Consider the following 21294-nt stretch of genomic DNA (forward strand, 5'->3'; position numbering starts at 1 on the left):
AACTCACACAAGGGCCCTAGCATCTGGATCTGTGCCACTGATAACATAAGGTACATAGAAATGTGCTGCAGAAACAGCCTGCAGTTTTAGAGGAAGGCACAATGAAGAGGGTTTTGGAAAGCACATCACTGAAAACCAATCCTACTCTTGGAGGAAGGCATCCTGTATAAAACTATTGCAGGATGGAAAAGACCAAGTATCTGTAGATCTCTAAAGCCCCATACACACTATCAGATTTTCTGCTGATTTTTGTCTTCAGATTTACCAAAACCATATAATTTGAGGTCAAGCCTTAGGAGTTTCAATTTGTATGCAATCAGGCAGGCCCTTGCACTACATGGTTTTGGTAAATCTGAAGACAAAAGTCAACAGAAAATCTGATAGTGTGTATGGGGCTTAAGATACATTGAAAACGTCATCTGAAGCATGTGGGCAGGAGAGGCTCCATTGGTTCTACACCACTGAAACTTTACAGACACCTTAAGGCTGGATTCACACCTATGCATTTTTAGTGCTTTTTGCATTTTGCAGATTTGCACTACAGAACGTGTTCCATAGGAAATCATGTTAAATGGACTGTAGTGCAAATCTGCAAAATGCAAAAAGCACTAAAAATGCATAGGTGTGAATCCAGCCTTAAGCCCTGTACACATGATTGGATTTTCCGACGGGAAATGTTGGATGTCAGGCTGTTGGCGGAAAATCCGTGTGTATGCTACATTGGACATTTGTTGTTGGACTTTCCACCAACAAATGTTGGCTAGCATGTCTCCAAATTTTCCGTCAACAAATGTGTGTTGTCGGATTTTCCAATCGTGTGTACACAAGTCCGTCGGACAAAAGTCCAAAGACGCATGCTCGGAAGCAGAAGCGGTCGGTCTTGTAAACTAGCGTTCGAAATGGAGAATTAACATTCGTGAAGTGGCAAATTATGAAATCTCCAAATGCAGCGCATAATTCTCTTCATCTTTAATGGGATAATAATGAAGCTGCTTTGCTAGTGATACTGATTGAGTTATTGCAAACTAATTTTTAAAGGCTTTTTTTTTTTTTTTTAGTGATATCAAGAATAATATTATTATGGTTTTTTTTTTTTTTTAATTTGTGCAAGTTACCACAACACCATTATCCCGTAGTTTTTAAAGTGGTGTTCCGGCCGAAATTATACTTTTTAAATAAAAATACCCCTATAATACACAAGCTTAATGTATTCTAGTAAAGTTAGTCTGTGAACTAAGGTCTGTTTTGTTAGTTTATAGCAGTAGTTTGTTATTTTATAAACTTACAGCAGGCCGTGGCCATCTTAAGTGTGGGCATCTGAAGCCAGACTGTATTTCTTCCTGGATCTCATCCTTGCAGATCTCGCACATGCTCAGTGCAGCACAAGCAGTGTAATAGGTTTCAGGTCAGGTTTCCATACCAACTGCAGTTTCAGAGGAGGTTGCCGCCCCTTCCCAGAAGGCATTGCAAACAGGAAATTATGCGATGGGCCGTGGCCAGGGAGGAGGAAGTGAAAAATGAATACAGCAGATATACAGTAGGTGCTGAGAAAAAAAATTAAAAAATATCCAATTTGTTTACAGTGCACAGTTTAGTGAGGGATGCTGAAGAGTTGTAAAAGTGGGTGGAACTCCACTTTAACCAAAAAGTGCATTCTATGCATCCAAAAATATAGAAAATATACCAAATCAAATCATTATTCAAAAAAAATGTCAATGGCAATAACTCCAAGGCCAATAATAAATAACACGTTATCTCCTCCGATTCCGCAACATGTCTGGTTGACGAACGCCATTCAGAAACGAACTGAAAAGTGCGAAAAGAAAAGCGCGAATCAACACTCACCAAAATTCTACTAACATGAAAATAGCAGAAGGAGCCCAAAGGGTGGCGCTAAAGAGCTGAAAAACCACGTAGTACATCACTACATTCGTAATTGTTGGCCAACATTTGTGTGACCGTGTGTATGCAAAACAAGTTTGAGCCAACACCCTTCGGACGAAATTTCACGGTTTCGTTGTCGGAAAGCCCGATCGTGTGTACGAGGCATAAGACTGCAAATCAATCTACCACTACTTAAAGCTCAGGGAACGCCTAGGAACCTGTTAAGGAACCTGACTGAGAAAGGCGGCTTTAAAAGCGCTCATTTTTGGACATTGTCCAAAATGCGTAACAAATGGGTAACTTACAGTATATCTAAACTCAAGAACAACAATTTCAAGGATAAGTTCACCTTTTTAAAAAAAATAATAAATGCACATCTTTTTGCAGGTAGAAAAATGTGTATTTATATTTTATTTTATTAGGAGCCTGTAAAGCATTGCACCCACAATCAGCAGATCACGGGTGCGATCTCAGGCTCCTGCAGACTATCAGTGTAGCTGTCTGCCCATACCTCATATGGGCAGGCAGTTACTGATTGACAGAAAAGAACTACCCAGAGCGCTCATCGGTGCTATGGTAGATTAATGGTACCCCCATACATCTCCTAAGCAGCAGCGCATCATTCTCTGTGGGTGTGGGAAGGTGCGCAATAGCTTGCCTTCCCACACCCACTCAGATATGAACCTAGCCTAAAAAAGGTATGAGCAGATAAGTATATTCAACAGGATGAGCAAAACAGTGCTTCAGAAGCAATGTACAGTGGAACCTCGGTTTGCGAGTAACGCGGTTAACGAGCGTTTCGCAAAACGAGCACTGTATTTCTAAAAATCCTAACTCGGTTTGTGAGCAGGATTCAGGCCAAAAGCAGTGTGCAATACCGCTTTTGGCCTGAGGTGGGGGGCGCCGGAGCCGAACAGCGATGATCGTCGGCGTTCGGAAATGCACTGAAAGGCCCGAGGACAGTTCGGCTGTCCTCAGCAAACCTCGGAAAGGCTCGTGAACGGAGTCTTTCCGAGGTTTTCCGAGGTCAGCCGAAGTGTGCTCAGGCCTTTTTGGACGTTTCCGAGGCTCTCCGGTGCCCTCCGTCTCTGGCCGAATGCGGTATTGCATCCCATTGAAGTCAATGCGGAACAAATTATTTTTGTTTCTATTGACTTCGATATGCGAGTACTTTGGATTACGTGCATACTCCTGGAATGGATTATGCTCATAATCCGAGGTTCCACTCTACCAGTATTATATAGCTGAACCTGACATTTAGGATATTCGAAAATGTACTATGCAAGACAAGTAAAATCTGACTAGTGCCTGTCTAAGGAAAGTAACCAGGTGTCATCACTAGAACAGCCTCAAGCAAGTATTTGTAGAGAAAGGTGTACAAAACCAACCCTGTAGGCTCTAAAATACAGGCCAGGTGTCTAGGTAGGTGAAACAAAAACATGTAGGTGGGGACAGGTAGGGCCCCCAGGGTAGAGGGTGAAGTAAGAGGAGCATCAACATTTTCTTAGTTATGGTGGGCACGTTGTTGAATAACCACTATATACAGGACTTCAAGGGTAAAATTAAGTTCTCGATTCTGCCCCACAGAGTCTCTCTCAGCCTGCTGCACTGTTTTTACTACAACATAAGGATGTAACTGGAAGCGTGATACCTCTTATAATGACTGTGTCAGTGGAGTTGAAGACTCAAGTGCATCTTGTCATCCGACTCTCTGATCAACATTAAAGACAAGTGGGTGATTGACCCTACTAGCATTCACCAGCACCTAAAATGTAAATTTTATGATGAATAAACCTTAAAGGGATTGTACACAAAGTATTTTCAACATTTAGCCCACGTTCACATTGGGCCGATTTGGCATGTGATTTGACATCTCAAATTGCATGCCAAATCGGATCCTTTTGTCGGCAATGGCACCGTCTGATTCAGTGCAACCCTGATTTTGCGGCGCCGCACCGATTTCCAAAAGTAGTTCCTGCACTACTTTTGGCGACTTTGGGGGCGATTTGAATAGACCTCTGTGCATAAACCCGCTGTCTGTCAAATCGCCCCCCCGAAGTCGGACTGAAATACTGGTTTGAAACCGTGCGAGTTCAGCTGAATCTCAAACGATTTCAAACCGGCCCTCAGTGTGAACGCTGGCCATTACAGATAGGCATGTAATAGAGATCAGCTTGTTGTAAAAAATACTATCCATGTGTGTTATTGTGTAAGAAACATCGGTTGTGTATAATTTTTAATTATATATGCATATGGGGCAGCCATATTGCTTCTTTACATAATCAGGCTCTGCATCCTGCTTTAACCACTTAAGGACCGGGACTATTTTTTACACTTGGTGTTTACAAGTTAAAATCAATTTTTTTTGCTAGAAAATTACTTAAAACCCCCCAAAATTATATATATATTTTTTTCAGACACCCTAGAGAATAAAATGGTGATTATTGCAATACTTTATGTCACACTGTATTTACAAATGCAATTTTTTTGCAAAAAATACACTTTTTTTGAGAAAAAAGTAAATAATAAGAAAACAGTAAAGTTAGCCTAATTTTTTTTTATATTGTGAAAGATAATGTTACGCCGAGTAAATTGATACCCAACATGCCATGCTTCAAAATTGCGCCCGCTCGTGGAATGGTATCAAAAAGACCTCATATCTCAGATTTACACTTAAATGCAATAAAAAAAAAAATTTTTAAAATGCCTTTTTTTTTCAATAAAAAAAAAAAATTCCCCTTTAATACCATTGGGCGGAAGTGACGTTTGACGTTGCTTCCATCATCCAATGGTATAGAGTCGAGTGGGGGCCATCATTCTCTTACTCGACTTCATGCTTCTGAGGGGAAAGCATCGAATCGTCTCTGCCACTACTGATGCTAGCGGCGGAGATGACCAGGACGTGGCGAGAAGGGGTGGCACCTCTTCAGTGATAAAAGTGATCTTGTGGTGAATCTGCCGCAGAGATCACTTTTATCTGAAAGCGGACCGCCCGCCGTTTCCAAAAATACCGGAGTTTTGGCAGTTATCTGCTGCCATAACAATGGTATTCAACGTCAAAGTACCGATATATAACGACGGCGGGCGGTCCGGAAGTGGTTAAGCCTCGTACACACAATGAGAATATCGGACGAACGATCGTCCGTTTTTTGTTGCATGCTAGTCTCATATTGAAAACGAAGAGGTTACTAAACGTACAAAAATTCTTGTACGACAGAATACAACTACGGAAGTGACGTAATGTGTTGTATTGTGTTGTAACGTATTCTTTCGTTTCTGTGCATGCGTGGTCTTGGTCTTTCGATTTTTTTTAGATGAATACTGTACTGATTAAACAAACATCGTTCACTCTGCTTTCGTCCGAGAAATATCCCTTCGAATATTGTTGCATAAACTGTCGTGATCGCCTCTCGAAAGCTGTGTACTAACGATCCCTCCGAAAGCGATTTTCTGATTTTGTGTACTAGGCATTACTGTGCTATACCATCATTGTGCTTTAAAGCGGGGGTCCACCTATCTATCGTTTTTTTTTTTGGAGTTCATTCACAAACTTTTCTTCTCATGATTATCTACTCACATGTTCTGTGTAATAAGTCCGCCTGTGTCCGATTTTGTTGTAAAGAATAACTTATAAAATTCACTGAAGGCGGTTTCCATCTTCACTGTGGGCATTTGAAGCCAACAAGCATGTATTACCTGGATGCGGTGAATGCTGTGCTCCCAGCATTCACCGAGATGTTGTGATGACGCTGTTGCACAATGCATGCTGGGAAGCCTGAGACTAGCTCCCAGGGGACTGTGGGAGGTCTGGGAGAGGCTAGAAACACACCTACTCCCATGGGAGGAAAACCAGGAAGTGCTAAGAAGATTAGAAAAAAAAAGGTAATTACGGCGATTTACATTTTTTTACACAGCATGTCAGCATCTAGGCAAGGAAGAGAATGCATAGAGATAATGTTCAAAATTTGGGTGGAACCCCGCTTTAATGCTCCTTCCCACAATACAAGCATACTGTATCAGTCAACTCATTAAAGAATGCACTCCCTGTGTGGCTGATATCTCAGCAGTCAGCAGTGTTGCCAACCGCCAGTATTTTTACTGGCAGCCAGTAAAAAATGGGCACTTTTCTCCTGCCAGTAAATGCCAGTGACAGGAAAAGGTTGCCAGTAAAAAATATGTCTGTAACTTACTATAAGAAATCGTTTTTTTGCCTTAATATCTATTTTAAAGGGGTTGTAAACCCTCGGCGTTCTATGCATTAAGGTGAAAAACCTTCTTTACTGCAGCAACGCCCCCCTTATAATTACCTGAGCCCCATAATTCCCACGACAGGAACGGGCACACCAGCTCTGGCCGGTGTCTCATTGGATAGATTGATAGCAGCGCAGCCATTGGCTCCCACTGCTGTCAATCAAATCCAATGACGTGGGGGGCGGGGCTGAGGCCTGCTGTCTGTGTCAACAGACGCAGCAGCAGGACAAGGGAGCGCTCCTGAACGGGTGTCCCGTAGGAGAGCGCTTCTCTGACGGGACGCTCGAGAAGAGGAGGATCCAGGAGCGTCGTGGAGGGACCCCAGAAGAGGAGGATCGGGGCCACTCTGTGCATAACCAACTGCACAGGGGAGGTAAGTATGACATGTTTGTTTGTTTTTTAAACTGAACCTTTACAACCCCTTTAAATCACATTGTTAATTTTGTATTGTTCTTGTTTATAGCCTAAATACAGAAATTTGCACTTAAAACTGTAATTTTGGAAATGACAGTAAAAACTTGGCTGTGCCGGTAAATTTTGGGTGTTGTGTCAGTAAATTTCAATCTGGTAGGTTGGCAACACTGGCAGTCAGAAGTATAGTTATTGCGGCTGCTAATGTATCCTGCCTCTAGTGACTAATCTATAAATCACTGAATTTAACAAAGTCCCAAAAATATGAAGGGTCAAAATGTTAGTCATAAAAATATTACTTTAAGGTGAGTGCTAAAATAATAACTCAAAACATGTTTAACCATTAACCAGCTTAGTTAGCAGAAAATTCTTTTCCCAGTGGAAAAAGAAGCACATGGCACAGGATGTGACCAAGATCTGAGTGTTGTCATATTAGGGTAATGCTTATGTTACAAACAAGAGATAACATGCTGGAGGACGAATGAAATGCCTATGGTATCTGTCACAGATATGTTCCTATATTCGAAAATGATCCGATTGCTTCTGCATAGATTTGTTTCATCTTATGCCGTGTACACACGGGCGGACTTTTCGGCAACAAAGGTCAGACGGACTTTTGACGGAGTTACAACGGACTTTTGACGAACTCTCTAACGAACGGACTTGCCTACACGCGATCACACCAAAGTCCGACGGATTCGTACGTGATGACGTACAACTGGACTAAAATAAGGAAGTTGATAGCCAGTAGCCAATAGCTGCCCTAGCGCTGGTTTTCGTCAGTCGGACTAGCATACAGACTAGCTAACAACTTAAGAGTTCCCTTCACTGGAACTAAGGGGCCAATCCCAACCCCTGAAAAAAAAACCCACATCACAATCCCCCCTCCACCTAATGATTCGGACCAGTGCACCAAGCAGGGTCCATGAAGACATGTATGAGTGAGTTTGGGATGGAGAAACTTGACTGGCCTGCACAGAATCCTGACCTCAACCCGATAGAACCCCTTTGGGATGAAGTAAAGCAGAGACTGTGAGCCAGGCCTTCTTGTCCACATCAGTGCCTGACCTCACAAATGCGCTTCTGGAAGAATGGTCAAACATTCCCATAGACACACTTCTAAACCTTGTGGACAACCTTCTCAGAAGAGATGAAGCTGTTATAGCTGCGAAGGGTGGGCCAACTCAATAATGATAAATGAGAGGGGTCAGTTTTGGGACTTTAAATGAGGCACAATGAATGTGCCTCCATCCCTGATTCAGGTAAACAAGAAAGGAATGTGGGACTTTGAATGAGGCCATTGACTTGTGGAGGTAGAGTGGTTAATAAACATTATTTATTTGTGACAATAGTATGAAACAAGTAAAAAAGTAATTTCATATATAGGAACATAATACATCGATACATATATGTCAGCTTGGCAGCACATGAGAAGTAACGAATAATTATTGATAAAATGGTATAAATACATATACAGCATCTCACAAAAGTGAGTACACCCCTCACATTTTTGTAAATATTTTATTATATCTTTTCATGTGACAACACTGAAAAAATGACACTTTGCTACAATGTAAAGTAGTGAGTGTACATCTTGTATAACAGTGTAAATTTGCTGTCCCCTCAAAATAACTCAACACACAGCCATTAATGTCTAAACTGCTGGCACCAAAAGTGAATACACCCCTAAGTGAAAATGTCCAAATTGGGCCCAATTAGCCATTTTCTCTCCCCGGTGTCATGTGACTCGTTAGTAAAGAAACAAGATTTCCGCGCTCACAGACCAAAGGCTTGCAGCCTCCCCTTACTCACCCCCCACAGGGATGAGATAAGCAAGAAAGGTATATGTGAATAGGGGCAAGTGGCGCTACCTAAGTTGGATACGTAAGGTTATGTGTTAGCTGTGAAGCTATATATACTGTGTACTCTCCTAAAAGTGGACTAAACAATGCATTTGTTCAGAACAATATATTTAAAAAGTGTATATGTGCCCAATGGGATTAGTATCTCGTACCGAAGGGTGCAAACAGATAATACAGGTATAGCAAAAAAAATATATATATATAAAAAACAGGTATAACAGAAAATTCATCAGTGGTGGTGACACCAGTTATAGATACTTAGTGTAGCAGTAACACAGCCCCCCTAATGATGTATAAGGGGTTACCATATAATAACCAAATAGTCCTACCGGCTGTTAAACTGGCTGGTAATAAGTCTATAATCAGTCCACAGCCAGTGCCATATACTGGTTGAATATTATCACTATATCTCCACTGTGCACAATATGTTATGCTGGTGAAACAAACACAGCCCCCTTCTTCACCATAAAAAAAACAAGTATATAATGTGACAAAAGATAAAAAACCCAAATGTGCCAAAAATATAACAGACGTGGCAAAAATGTAGAAAATATAAAAAATATATAATAAAAGCCAGTATTGTGAAAGTCCTAACTTGATTGCAGTTCATTCAGGATTTTCTGCGTGAAGTGACTTTAGTGATAGCAGCAATAAATATCCAGTGACTTAGGTGCTCCCCCTCAAGGGTCCCTACTCACCAGCTCCCCGCACCCCTGCAGGGGTAATAGGCATGTAATATCCTCTATGTTATCTTGGAATCCAATGGGGTTGTCCCTAGGGGGCTTCCGCTCCGGGTGTGGATATCCTTCAGGGTTACGTTTTTTCCTCATATGAAAGAAAACAGGGCTCCCATAGTGTGATACCGTAGTAAGTTTATTAAAAGTATGCTAGGTACAACGACCAATAATAAAAGTAAATAAAAAATAAAATATAAAAGTTTAAAAACCAATTAACACTCCTAAGGGAGTGTAGGTATCACACTGCGTAAGGGAGATCAAGCCCGGAGAGGAGCTCGTGGATGTAGGCTAACAGCTGAGCGGCGTGCGCCCCAGCTGCGTTCCACACTCTCTCCGACTTCCGCGTATGACGTAGGTACGTAGCTCCGCCTTACGCGTTTCGTCATCGACGTTGTCAAAAGCGTCTGACAAAGTCGATGACGAAACGCGTAAGGCGGAGCTACGTACCTACATCATAGGCGGAAGTCGGAGAGAGTGTGGAACGCAGCTGGGGCGCACGCTGCTCAGCTGTTAGCCTACATCCACGAGCTCCTCTCCGGGCTTGATCTCCCTTACGCAGTGTGATACCTACACTCCCTTAGGAGTGTTAATTGGTTTTTAAACTTTTATATTTTATTTTTTATTTACTTTTATTATTGGTCGTTGTACCTAGCATACTTTTAATAAACTTACTACGGTATCACACTATGGGAGCCCTGTTTTCTTTCATATGAGGAAAAAACGTAACCCTGAAGGATATCCACACCCGGAGCGGAAGCCCCCTAGGGACAACCCCATTGGATTCCAAGATAACATCGAGGATATTAGATGCCTATTACCCCTGCAGGGGTGCGGGGAGCTGGTGAGTGGGGACCCTTGAGGGGGAGCACCTAAGTCACTGGATATTTATTGCTGCTATTACTAAAGTCACTTCACGCAGAAAATCCTGAATGAACTGCAATCAAGTTAGGACTTTCACAATACTGGCTTTTATTATATATTTTTTATATTTTCTACATTTTTGCCACGTCTGTTATATTTTTGGCACATTTGGGTTTTTTATCTTTTGTCACATTATATACTTGTTTTTTTTATGGTGAAGAAGGGGGCTGTGTTTGTTTCACCAGAATAACATATTGTGCACAGTGGAGATATAGTGATAATATTCAACCAGTATATGGCACTGGCTGTGGACTGATTATAGACTTATTACCAGCCAGTTTAACAGCCGGTAGGACTATTTGATTATTATATGGTAACCCCTTATACATCATTAGGGGGGCTGTGTTACTGCTACACTAAGTATCTATAACTGGTGTCACCACCACTGATGAATTTTCTGTTATACCTGTTTTATATATATATATATATTTTTTTTTTGCTATACCTGTATTATCTGTTTGCACCCTTCGGTACGAGATACTAATCCCATTGGGCACATATACACTTTTTAAATATATTGTTCTGAACAAATGCATTGTTTAGTCCACTTTTAGGAGAGTACACAGTATATATAGCTTCACAGCTAACACATAACCTTACGTATCCAACTTAGGTAGCGCCACTTGCCCCTATTCACATATACCTTTCATGTGACTCGTTAGTGTTACAAGGTCTCAGGTGTGAATGGGGAGCAGGTGTGTTAAATTTAGTGTTATCGCTCTCACTCATACTGGTCACTGGAAGTTCAACATGGCACCTCATGGCAAAGAACTCTCTGAGGATCTGAAAAAAAGAATTGTTGCTCTACATAAAGATGGCCTAGACTATAGGAAGATTGCCAAGACTCTGAAACTGAGCTGCAGCACGGTGGCCAAGACCATACAGCGGTTTAACAGGACAGGTTCCACTCAGAACAGGCCTCGCCATGGTTAACCAAATAAGTTGAGTGCACGTGCTCAGCGTCCTATCCAGAGGTTGTCTTTGGGAAATAGACGTATGAGTGCTGCCAGCATTGCTGCAGAGGTTGAAGGGGTGGGGGGTCAGCCTGTCAGTGCTCAGACCATACACCGCACACTGCATGAAATTGGTCTGCATGGCTGTTGTCCCAGAAGGAAGCCTCTTCTAAAGATGATGCACAAGAAAGCCGACAAACAGTTTGCTGAAGACAAGCATACTAAGGACATGAATTACTGGAACAATGTCCTGTGGTCTGATGAGACCAAGATAAACATATTTGGTTCAGATGATGTGAAGTGTGTGTGGCGCCAACCAGGTGAGGAGTACAAAGACAAGTGTGTCTTGCCTACAGTCAAGCATGGTGGTGGAAGTGTCATGGTCTGGGGCTGCATGAGTGCTGCCGGCACTGGGGAGCTACAGTTCATTGAGGGAACCATGAATGCCAACATGTACTGTGACATACTGAAGCAGAGCATGATCCCTTCCCTTTGGAGACTGGGCCGCAGGGCAGTATTCCAACATGATAACAATCCCAAACACACCTCCAAGACAACCACTGCATTGCTAAAGAATCTGAGGTTAAAGGTGATGGACTGGTAAAGCATGTTTCCAGACCTAAACCCTATTGAGCATCTGTGGGGCATTCTCAACCGGAAGGTGGAGGAGCGCAAGGTCTCTAACATCCACCAGCTCTGTGATGTTGTCATGGAGGTGTGGAAGAGGACTCCAGTGGCAACCTGTGAAGCTCTGGTGAACTCCATGCCCAAGAGGGTTAAGGCAGTGCTGGAAAATAATGGTGGCCACACAAAATATTGACACTTTGGGCCCAATTTGGACATTTTCACTTAGGGGTGTACTCACTTTTGTTGCCAGCGGTTTAGACATTAATGGCAGTGTGTTGAGTTATTTTGAGAGGACAGCAAATTTACACTGGTATACAAGCTGTACACTCACTACTTTACATTGTAGCAAAGTGTCATCTCTTCAGTGTTGTCACATGAAAAGATATAAGAAAATATTTACAAAAGTGTGAGGGGTGTACTCACTGTTGTGAGATACTGTATGTACATATGTCATAGAAGCGGCATTTGGCAATGATATAATTGTAGATATAGTACAAGATATTTACTATTAACAGGCATTGGTACACCATATGCAACAGAGCTGCTGTAAAAACAAAGGAAGATACACATACACATTAATAATTACATAGTACTCAATAAATTCTGAATGTATAAAAGGCATATATGGGCCAGTGAATAGGTAATGAGCCAGACTTGACTGAGCAACCCATGGAAACTCGAGGCGTTTCATGACTATATGCCATTCATCAGGAGTTGGGTACATAGATAAACTGTAAATACTAAAGGGGAGAAAAGACATCATGGGGAGAAAGGGGTCTATACTCTCTTTGTTTAAACTCAATAATGAACCTTACGGACTAAAACTGGGATACCATTTACGATAGATAGATAGATAGATAGATAGATAGATAGATAGATAGATAGATAGATAGATAGATAGATAGATAGATAGATAGATAGATAGATAGATAGATAGATAGATAGATAGATAGCCTTGTGATACCCTGATCTCTCCCATGGTCAATAATATGCAGCTGGGTTCAGAAAATGAAAACTTCCCTTTTTTTTAATTACATTTTTAAACATATTACAAATAGGCCACTTACAAAGTGACAACATAAAAAAGAAAAAGAAAAACCATAAAAAAAAGTCACACAACAGCACAAATATAGCCAGCATGGCCCTGACTAACAGTAAGGCTGGGTTCACACCATCACCGCCTCTGTCTCACAGTAGGGGTCCAGTGCGTGCTTTATCACCGTTTCAGGTCCCATTTCAACCCGAATTTTGGGCTGAATTCAGACCTGAAATGGACCAAAAGACGCACATCGTTTTTGTGCAAAATGCACCAGACCTGCTGCGGAGATATGTGAACCGGCTCCATAGAGAGACGGTCAAAATCTCCTGCTATTGCGAATTGGCATTGCTATTGCGCATCCAATTTGCAATGGTGTGAACCCAGCCTTAAGGACTAGCTCAGGAGAAAAGCTGACTACATTGCCAGTTAAACAATTTTTTTTCCACTAAAGTATTATATGTAATTGACTATGGCATCCAGGTATACAATCAACTCTTCACAGATAAATCCCATGTGTATTACTGACTGATACCTATCCCCAGTCAAATTATAAACCTGAGGCACGAAATGCAGTTGTATGGTATTAATAAACAATTGAACCGCATATGCAAAGAGAGACAGCTCTCACTCTGATGTAGTAGATGCATAACTCACTCATATTCCCCACACTTTGTCAAATTTTGCCTGTACCCCTCTACTGGCATATGTAGCCCTATAAAGAGGTAGGGCTTTGTTTTAGGGCTGGGAAAATTTAAGATGAATTCCTCGATTAATCGTTAATTTTTTTGATCGATCAAAATTCTTTTGATCGGTACTCACCTCTCCTCCGGCTTCCGGGTCTTCAGGGAGTTCCGTCGGAGATCCGGTGACGTCACGGACATCGACGTCACCGGACTCCTCCCCCCTTCCCCAAGTGCCTCCGTTTGCTAACGAAGGGAAGGGGGGAGGAGTCGGGTGACGTCGATGTCCGTGAAATCATAAATTGAGGAAGACAGACCCTAACGATTTGATTGATCTCACTGGTCAAAGTATTCAGATAAACATCTATGTAAATCCTGGACTTGGCTATGAAAATCAACATATCTGAGGGCTTTCCTGGTTGTAAGTCATTTAGACGATGAACTGACATTGATTGGTTATCCAGCAATCAAGAAACATTTATGATGAGGGCACTTTTTTTTTCAAAGAGCTGACACTTACCTGTCTCAGCAGGTGATGGATGTCTCTGGCTCTCCATCGGTCCCCCTGATGCACAACCGTGCTATTTAAATAGACTGTAGGGTGACGCCGTAGCTCCGCCCCGCTGAGGAAGTTCTGATTGAACGTAACGCGTACAGGGGAGGAGCTACGCATGACATCAGCTAAAAGTAGTTGGATCTGTATGTGCGTTAAAATTAATTGAAATTAGTCGATTAATCGATTTAAAAAAAAAAATGATTATTCGAACACGAAAATTTTAATCAATAACAGCCCTACTTTATTCATTAGAGACTTCCAGGCCGCAATAGTTGGGGCATGAGATTTTTTTCAAGAAAAAAGTGAAAACTTCCTTCACTACCCATCCAAATGGTGTCAAATGAAAATGGGAGAAGCAGTGGCGTAACCAGAGCAGGCCAGGTAGCTGTATGGGACCCAGAGGTGGGAAGGGGGCCCCACTAGAAGGGTTGTCTAATGCCTCTATTCCAGAAAAGCTGATATTGGATGCACAGGATTATGCTGTTGCTAGCCATGGAGTACCCATCTCCTCTAACTGTGTAGATTCAGAGATTCAGGTCATACTGGACACCACTTTTATATTAACCCTGTATGTCTAATGCCGCGTACACACGATCAGAAATTCCGCCAGCAAAATTCCGATGAGAGCTTTTTGTAGGAAAATGCGACCGTGTGTATGCTCCATTGGTCTTTTGCTATAGATTGTTTTTCATTTAGGGTGCAGGCCTAAACGGTGCTGATGGACAAGTCTCCTGTTGAGGTTACTTTATGTGGAATGTTGGGAGATAGCAATCCCACTGCTCGAATTTTAGCAGAAACCGCCCCGAATTCCGATCAGTGTATGATCAGCTTAGTTTGAATGAATCAATGATACTATTGCCCTAAATGACATCTCACTGGGGGATCCCAACATAATTTCGCTAAAGGGCCCCATAAATTATAGTTACACATGTCTGGGAAAGTAGTACCTGACACCACTTTAACCAAGGCACAGTTAGAGCATCATCAAGAATGTCTCCTGTCTCTCATCAGCCCTCAAAGTGAGAGGTATCCAGGCCTGCGTAAATAACAACAGGAGGGGGTCCCAGCATCTTATAGTAAGGGCTGGTTCATACCACAGAAATGCAGTCAGGATGCGTAATGGATGCATTTCTGCACACGTGTTTTGATGAGTTTTCAGTGCGTCCCATTGCGTTTTTTTACCCTCTTGTTTTATTTCCTCCAAAGTTTTGTTTTTTATTTGTTATAATGCATTCTGGTGCGTTTTTGATGCATTTTTTGGCATTCCAGTACAGTTCCTTGCAAAAAAAATGGAGCATGTTCTACTTTTGTTGACTGCACTGGAACACACTGCAATGGTGTGAACTTTGAAATCCATGTAATCTACTGTCCATGCATTTTTGATGCAATATAAAAATGCATTGGACTGAATGTGGTGTGAACTGGCCCTTAATGAGTCCTTAAGCAATTGTGAAGGTACAGTTTTTTTTTTTTTTTTTTAAACAAACATGTCTATGCTTACCTGCTCTGTGCAATAGAATTGCACAGAGCGGCCCCAAACTTCCTCTTCTCGGGTCCCCCACCAGCACTGGCCCCTCCTCTCTGTCCAGTGCCCCAATGGGAAGAGGCTTCCTATGGGGGCACTCGTGCATGCTCGCTCCTGAGCCCCGCTGCTGCGTCCATTGACACAGACAGCGGGATTCGGTCGTGCCCACTGCTCCCTCGCCACTGGTTTTGATTGACAGCACTGGGAGCCAATGGGTTCTGGTGCCCCAGCAAAGCCAGTGAGACCTGAGGGCTCAGGTAAGTAAAAGTGGGGGGGGGGTGCTGATGCCTTAACATTTTTCTCATCTCAATGCAAGGAATGCATTAAAGGATCACTAAAGATACATTTTTTTTTTAAATAACAAACATGTTATAATTACCTCCACTGTGCAGCTCGTTTTGCACAGAGTGGCCCCAAACTTGGCCTTCAGGGGTCCCTCGGCGGCTGTCTCGGCTCCCCCCGCAAGGACTCAACACTTTCATATGAGCTCCCTCGCATGGTATTGAGTGCTTGCGGGCGCGCTCCCATGATACAACGCTCACTATTACTCATTATTGCAGTCCGGAGCGGCGCTCACTGTATCACTCGGCCCCCGCCCCCCGGCGCGCTGCGTCATTGGATGTGATTGACAGCAGCACGAGCGAATGGCTGTGCTGCTTCCAATCCATCCACTCTAGCCAATCAACAGCCAGGCTGAGCGGCGAAGAGGATGTCGGGGGCGAGCGCGGGACTTTCGAGGGGTCAGGTAAGTAAAACAGGGGGGCTGGGGGGGAGCGGTATTGTCGGATGTTTTTTCACCTTAATGCATAGAATGCATTAAGGTGAAAAAACTTTTACCTTTACAACTCCTTTAAGGTAAAAAATATTTAGGCTTTAGAACAACTTTAATTTCTAGAAGACCCTTGTGCAGCTGCACGTTCTGCACAAATAGTATGTTCTACTGTGGTGGCCTCTTCCCCATATACAAAGTGCAGCGATTAGGAACTATCCTTAGGGTACAGGACATGGAGAACCTGAAGAGCAGGCATTACAGTGCTAGATTATCAGCATTTCCAAGGCCACAAGGACATTATGTTAAACTTTTTTTTTTTTTTTTTAACTATCGCAACCTGAACTATAAAGAAAAATAAATCCCTGGGACAAATGAAAAAAAAAGTAAAAATAATAATTTAATATGGCACATTATTATTTTGTCTAAAAGTTTTAAACTCTCCTGCACCTACATGCTTGGAATTGTTACAAGGAAGGAAACAAGGGCAGCTTCTATTGTACCTGTGTGCAGTACTCTGCAATGTGTAACATTCATTGTAAGGTATCTGTGCCAGATTTGATCAATATCTCATTGTGTTTGGAAACACCTTTATAAAACAGACCTGGTCTTATGAATGACTAAATAACACCATGCAGATATACCAAATGTAAAGTTAAAGTGGTAATAAACCCAAAATCAAAAATGTAATATATTGCAGCTTACCAATCATAAGTCCTCATGCACACGGACGTTTTTACAGCTGCTTTTTTGAGCTTTTTTTGCAGCTTAAAAAGGCCTGTCTATGTTAGTCTATGGCTTCATGCCCACCTAGGCGTTTTTGAGCTGCAAGTGGCATAGGCGTTTTTAAGCTGTAAAAAAAACCCAGGACCAGTGGGTTCTGAAAGACGTTTTTCAGCTGTAAAAACGCTCTAACGCTCAAAAACGCTCAAAAACGCTCAAAAACGTCATTCACCAACGTTTTTTAGCGTTTTCGATCCATTGAAAAAAAAAAAAAAAATTTGAAAAAAAAAAACTCTCAAAAATGCTAACGCGGAAAAACGCTCCAAAATGCTCAAAAAACGCTAAAAAACGCTATTGCAAAAACGCTGAAAAAAGCTGAAAAAAGTTTTAAAAAATCACTGCAAAGATACTGGCGTTTTCATAACGTTTTTTTAACAGCCTGTGTGCATGAGGGCTTAGATGTGGTGGCTGCATTTGTTTTCTTTTTGGCTTTTTTCCCTCTGTTTTCCCCTGATGATCTGGCCAGTAACACACCTCTTGTATTAGAGTGCCCCCACTCTGGATGAAGGAGCACAGGAGGTACAGGAGGTGCAGCAGGCAGCAGCATTGTCAGTCAGGGGGGTTGCAGTTTTAAATTCACTAACAGATTGAAGCCAAACTCCAGGTAATATTTGACGATCAGTTACAGCAAACAGTTTTACATAACTAAATAGAAGCTGATCATTTTAAGAACCCCTGGCAGTGGTAAATGATCTGTCATCTCTGTAACTGCAAAAGAACTTTTCTGTAGAAAAATAACAGACCTACATCCCAGATCACCAGATGAAAATAAAAGAAAGAAAACTCAAAAAAGGAAACAAATGCAGCCATCACATCAAAGAATTAGTAAACTGAAAAATAATAAATGTTTGCTTTTGGGTTTATTGCCGCTTTAACCTAAAACAAAATAAAAAAATATGTCTGCACACCTACTGAACAAATAATAGCCTGGTGTAAGGCTATCAGCAGCTCAAGGTACCAGTGCCAGGAGAGAGCCATAGGGGGGAGTGCAGGCAGGTCCACTAAAGCCAGTCATACATGGATTGAAATTCAACTGGTTCAGCAGGGACCAGCCGAGACTCGATTCATATATGTGCAGGCTGAAAAAAAATGCCATGTGCCACTAAAGCGTTCAGGTTTGGCTTGAAGAAAAGGTGGCAACCCTACTATAACCCTACATAACTAGCAGTAAGCATTGTGTTCCCCGCACCCCCCTGAGAACACAATAATGCTGCAGGAGGAATTCAACACAGTCAGTGTTGATGGGGGAATCAGACAATTTTCTTTCCTTCCACCCATGGTGGAAGGAAAGAAAATCAAATCTTCTAGGAGCTGCTTAATTGGCTGCCTTTGTCTGATCAGCCACTCGGTAGCACTACCTGCACACAAATTTTTTCCCCTGCTCTACCTATCCCAGCTCCAGAACCTCTGAAGGTAAAACTGGCCATGCATGTTGGCATAGCCATGTCTCCATCCAAGCTAAACAGTGTTGATGGACAAGTCTGCGATGTCATCTATTGTTTTCTGACAGCCAGCATCCGTGACTACCTGCATACCCAAAAAGTGGCTGTATCTGGTATGCAGACACTGTTCACCCAGCTCTTAATTGAAGTCAATTGCAAAATCAGGTGGTGCCGACAGGGCTACCCAAGGAATGAATTTTTTCTGATTCTGGAGGAATCCAATCCTTGTATGGCAGGCTACATTATTACACTGAGCTTTTGTTGAGGTTAAAAAGCAGCAGGTGGTAAATATAGGTAAAGATTTAGGGATTAGGTCTGATTTATGGTCCCCATGCTCAGAAACCAGATGGACCAATTAATTCGTAGAGCGGTGTTGCCATTGTAATTACACCTCCCAAGCTTATAGATCATATTACACCAGCTATTAAATCCCCACTCTTGTCTTAGTAATGGGAATTCAATAGAGCTATACTGACGCCTTCCTGACAGTAGTTTCATTTAGAACTACCTGCGTCTAATTCAGGCAAACATTTGCGCAGGTTTTGGTAACATTTACAACATTGGCAACAAATTTAGGTAGTTCTAACTACCACCACTTTAAAGCCTCCTATACACAATCGGATTGCTGGCCAACAAAACCGTGGACTTTTGTCCGAAGGGCGTTGGCCCAAACTTGTCTTGCATACACATGGCACACAATTGTTGGCCAACAATCATGAACGTAGTGAGTACTACATGTTTTTTCATGTCTTTAGCGCCACCCTTTGGGCTCCTTTTGCTAATTTCGTGTTAGTAGAAGTTTGGTGAGTGTTGATTCACGCTTTTCATTTTGGGCTTTTCATTTCGTGCTTTTCAGTTTGTTTCTGAACAGCCGTTCGTCAACCAGACATGTTGCGGAATCGGAGGAGATAACGTGTTATTTATTATTGGCCTTGGAGTTATTGCTTTGACATTTTTTTTTTTTGGTTGAATAATGATTTGATTAGGTAAATTTTCTACATTTTTGGATGCATAGAATGCACTTTTTGGTTAAGTTCTATTGACAGCATGTCTATTTTTTTCTTTTTTTAATGCACAATAAAAAAAATTGTGTAGAGTAATACTTGGCTATGTGTTTTACTTCAAATGACAGTTTGGGAGTAAGCAGTTACATTTAAAAAAAATACAATATAAAATTAACAAGGGACACCAACATAGTTGTATCTTTGATCTTAAAAACTACGGGATAATGGTGATGTGGTAACTTACCCAAAAAAAAAAAAATAATAATAATAATATTATTCTTGATATCACTAGAAAAAAAAACCTTTGAAAATTTGTTTGCAATAACTTCATCAGTATCACCAGAAAAGCAGCTTCATCTTTATCCCATTAAAGAAGAAGAGAATTGTGGGCTGCATTTCGATATTTCATAATTTTCCACGTCACGATTGTTAATTCTCCATTATGAGCGCTAATTTACAAGACCGTGTGTACAAGGCTTAAGGACCTGTCGCTATGGCAGTGGCAGTGACAGATTCTTTAAAACCACTTGCTGACCACTACAGGGTCGCAGCTCTGCATCAGATCACATATTTATATATATATATATATATATATATATATATATATATTATATATATATGTGATTATGCACTCCCACCTGCAGGGAGCGCATGCGCACTGCTGGCAAGCCGCTTCTGCTGTGATTATTCACAGCAGACGCCGACCTGTGGGTGTCGGGCACTCGATGTGGTTCCCCCCCTGCTGATCGTCAGGCAGAGACTCAGAAAAGGTCTCTGCCTATGTAAACAAGGCAGATCTCCGTTCTGACTGGGGGGAAGTGATGGATTTTGTGTTCCTGTAAAGCAGGGACTAAAATCCATCTCTTCCCCTAGTATAAGCAGCACATACAGTACACAAAAACACTGGCTAGGCACACAGTGAACCCTTTGATCACCCTAGATGTTTAATCCCTTCCCAGCCAGTGTCATTAGTACAGTGACAGTGCATATTTTTAGCACCGATCGCTGTATTAGTGTCACTGGTTCCCTAAAAGTGTCAGTTAGTGTCAGATTTTCCACTGCAATATCGCAGTCCTGCTATAAGTCACTGATCGCTGCAATTACTATCATAAAAAAAAGAAAGAAAGAAAATTTCCATAAATATATCTCATAGTTTGTGTGACGCTATAACATTTGCGTGAACCATTCGAAATACGCTTATTATGATTTTTTTTTACCAGAAACATAAAGCAGAATACACATTGGCCTAAATTTTGGAAGAAATTCGATTTTTTTACAGTTTTTTTATTGGATGTGTTTTATAGCAGAAATTAAAAAATATTGTTTTTTTTTTTAAATTGTCGGTATCTTTTTGTTTATAGCGCAAAACATAGAAAATGTACTGGTTATCAAATACCATCAAAAGAAAGCTCTATTTGTGGAAAAAATTACATACATTTTATTTGGGTACAGTGTCGCACAACCGCGCAATTGTCAGTTAAAGTAATGCAGTGCCGTATCGCAAAAAATGGCCCGGTCATGAAGGGGGTTAAATCTTCCTGAGGTCAAGTGATTAACAATTATGGCCAGTTTACAGATTAGGAAACTGGGGGTAATTAAAGTGGAGTTCCACCCACTTTTACAACTCTTCAGCATCCCTCACTAATCTGTGCACTGTAAACGAATTGGATTTTTTTTTTTTTTCTCAGCACCTCCTGTATATCTGCTGTATTCATTTTTCACTTCCTCCTCCCTGGCCGTGGCCCATCACATCATTTCCTGTTTACAATGCCTTCTGGGAAGGGGCAGCAACTTCCTCTGACACTACCGTTGCTATGGAAACCTGACCTGAAACCTATTACACTGCTTGT

The sequence above is a fragment of the Aquarana catesbeiana genome, linkage group LG05 (genome assembly GCF_042186555.1).
Source record: "Aquarana catesbeiana isolate 2022-GZ linkage group LG05, ASM4218655v1, whole genome shotgun sequence".
Classification (NCBI taxonomy): Eukaryota; Metazoa; Chordata; class Amphibia; order Anura; family Ranidae; genus Aquarana; species Aquarana catesbeiana.